General features: G+C 47.7%; 1 pseudogene; it reads right to left on the bottom strand.

Moving 5' to 3' along the window:
• Positions 1-1,966: 1,966 nt before the first annotated feature.
• Positions 1,967-2,801, bottom strand: LOC139181653 (protein phosphatase 1 regulatory subunit 14B pseudogene; annotated as a pseudogene).
• Between the last annotated feature and the right edge of the window lie 521 nt (positions 2,802-3,322).

The raw sequence follows: 3,322 nt of genomic DNA, 5'->3' as shown, positions 1-3,322 counted from the left end.
TTTGTATGTAGTGCATTATATAGATCAAAGTTCACACTCAGATGCTCAGTTGTGTCCTGCGACCCCAGTGGACCATAGCTTGTTAGGCTTTTCTGCCTGTGGGATTTCCCAGGCAAGAATACTGGAGTTGGATGCCATTTCCTCCTTCAAGGAATCTTCTCTACCCAGGGATCGAACCTGCATCCCTTGCATCTCCTGCATTGGCACGTGGATTCTTCACCACTAGTGCCACCTGGGAAGCCCCATCGATCACAGTCTATATTTGTGCATATTGCTATCCACTTGTCAAGTTCCATTTGTTGAATAGACTCCTTTTTCCACTGAAGTGCCTTTGTAGCTTTGTTGAAAATCAGTTGCCCATGTATGTGTGGGTCTATTTCTGGAATTTTAATTTTGTTCCTTTGATATACATTCCTACCTTCATCCCACTACCACAGTGCCTTGGTTACTATAGATTTATGAGTTTTGAAATAAGAAAGTGCTTATCCGCCAACATTTTCCTTCTTTTCACAGTTGCTTTTTGTAGACTAAAGTGAAAGTGAAAGTGAAGTCGCTCAGTCATGTCCGGCTCTTTGTGACCCCATGGGCTGTAGCCTACCAGGCTCCTCTGTCCATGGGATTTACCAGGCAATAGTACTGGAGTGGATTGCCATTTTCTTCTCCATTGTAGACTAAGGCCTTTGCATTTTCAATGACTTTTAGAATAATCTCATCAATTTATTTTTTTAAAAAAGAACATTTGGGTTTTTATTGGGATTGAAGGAATCTCAGTTTGGGAAGAATAGACATCTTCACAATACTGAGTCCTCTGACCATGGAGGATGATATACCCCTTCATTTATTTAGGCCTGCTTTAATTTTTCTCAGCAGTGTTTTACAGTGTTCAGAGTTTAGGCCTTGCACATTTGTGGATGCAGATGTACAATATAGATTATCTCTATGTAGTTCATACTTTTTGATGATATTGTCATGGGAATATTTTTATTATAATTTCCAGGTATTATATTTTCACCACATGTGTCCATAGCTGACTATTTCTGGGAAATCTTTGTGGTTTAAAGCACAGGTTACTCTAGGATGGAAAAGATACTTGAGTTTTAATACCTATATTAGAGTTCTCAAAGAGAATGGGATGTATATATAGAGAGATTTATTTTAAGGAAGTGACTTATTAGTTTGTGGAGTCTGATGGGGGAAGCTGAAAGACTGGAAACTGAGGAAAGACTTTTAGTTGGAATCTGGAGGTTGTCTGCTGGTGAGTCATGAGAAGCTGATGATGGAGAAAAAGTCCAAAGGAAGGAATTCCCTGGCAATCCAGGGGTTAGGACTCCGAACTTTCACTGCTAAGGGCCTACGTTCAGTCCCTGGTCAGGGAACTAAGATCTCATGAGCCACGTGGCAGCATGGCCAAAAAGAAGAAGAAAAAAATCCAAAGGAGCTTAATTGTGAACCCATGTGAGAAAGCAATCTGTGGTTGCAGGTGGGAAGGAAGGACCAGTGTATTTTTGAGTAATTCCATTAACAGAGACACATCAGCTATGAGAGACCTCTGTATGGCAGATGTTAAATTAATAGTACACTAATATCAGTTGTGTAGGTCAGGATTTTTCCAAGGGTGGTCCATAGACAACTTCATCAAAACTGCCTGGGGTGCCTGTTGAAACAGCTGATTTCTGGGCTCACCTTGGTGATTTTAGATTCTGCTGTATCTAAAATAGGGAGGTGGATTGGGAGGGTGTGTATGTGTTGAATACTTTCTCCTGTTGGTTGTGATATCATCCAAGTTGGAAAAGCACTGCTGTGGCTTTGCAAGAAGGTGGTTTTACAATTTTTTTAAAATTTTTAATCCTTTAATGTATAATTTTGGTGTCAACTTCTCCCTCCTGCAACTCAAATTTAAATATCTGCATTTGATCCCAGTAGGTAGAAAAGTCTGACAAAGGTCCATGTATTTATTTTTTTTAACTGCACCAAAGGCGTATCCTAGCTTTATTAAAGGGCCCGCGCCGCAGTCAATATAAAAACACAAAAAGTCCCATCAGTTTAATAATAATAAAAAACCCCAAAAATGGAAAATGGAGGGGGCAGGGAAGAGGCCCCTGGGGCAGGGGCACGGGGAGCCCTGCTCGTGGCACCAGGCCTGACCGCAGGGCTCCCTGGTATTGCTGTTGCTATGAGGTCGGGGGGGCAGCGATTGTCCTGTGGAGCCACCGCTCAGCTGGGTCGAGGACCCTTACTTCTTCTGGGGTGTGCTCAGCTTCTGCATGCCCCGGATCTTGTCCAGCAGGTCAGAGATGAAGGCCTCAGTGGGTTTGTAACAGTCAACCAGCAGCTCCTTGACCCTGGCAGCCCGGGTATTATCGCTCTCTGTGACCGGGAGTTCATCCCCGTCGATTTCCAGCTCTGGGATCTCCTCTTCCTGGCAGTCGTAGAGGTGAGTGAGCTGCTCCAAGACCCACTCCTCCAGGATGAGGCGCTTCCGTAGCTCCTTGCGGTCGTACTTGACCGTGACCTTCCCTTGGGGCCTCACTGGGTCCTTGTTGTCCGAGCTGCCCGGGCCCTCGCCTGCAGCCCCAGGGGGGCTCTGAAAGTAGACGCGGGGCCCTGGGCCGCCACTCCCCGGTTCGGGGGCCGGGGCCGCTGTCCGCCACGGCGGCTGCCGGGGCCACGTGCGTGCGTCGGGCCCCTCCCTGTGCCGCTGCCTCCCGCTGGCTCCAGGCCGCTGGTTAGCTCGTGAGCTCGGCTCCGCGTGGCTCCGCTGCGAGGGCGGCAGCGGGGGAGCCCGGGGGCAGCTGCAGCATGCGGAGCCCCCGAGCCTGGCCTGGCCGCGCCCTGCCCCCTCCCCACTGATCCACCCGCCCTTTGTCCCCCGCGGCGCAAAGGTCCATATATTTAAAGCTATGGTTTTTCCGATAGTCATGTACGGATGTGAGACGGCTGAGCGCTGAAGAATTGATGCTTTCGAACTGTGGTACCGGATAAGACTCTTGAGAGTCCCTTGGACAGCAAAGAGATCAAACCAGTCAATCCTAAAGGAAAGTAACCCTGAATATTTATTGGAAAGACTGATGCTGAAGTTGAAGCTCCAGTACTCTGGCCACCTGATGCAAAGAGCTGATTCATTGGAAAAGACCCTGATGCTGGGAAAGACTGAGGTCAGGAGGAGAAGGAGGCGACATAGGATGAAAAAGGTTGGATGGCATCATCGACTCAACGGACATGAATTTGAGCAAACTCTAGAGATAGTGAAGGACAAGGAAACCTGGTGTGCTGCAGTCCGTGGGGTCACAAAGAGTCGGACACGACTGAGCGACTGAACAAC

This window comes from Bos indicus, chromosome X (assembly GCF_029378745.1).
Source record: "Bos indicus isolate NIAB-ARS_2022 breed Sahiwal x Tharparkar chromosome X, NIAB-ARS_B.indTharparkar_mat_pri_1.0, whole genome shotgun sequence".
Taxonomy (NCBI): Eukaryota; Metazoa; Chordata; class Mammalia; order Artiodactyla; family Bovidae; genus Bos; species Bos indicus.
The sequence above is the reverse complement of the archived record's forward strand: the minus strand, read 5'-3'. Positions and strand labels throughout refer to the sequence as shown.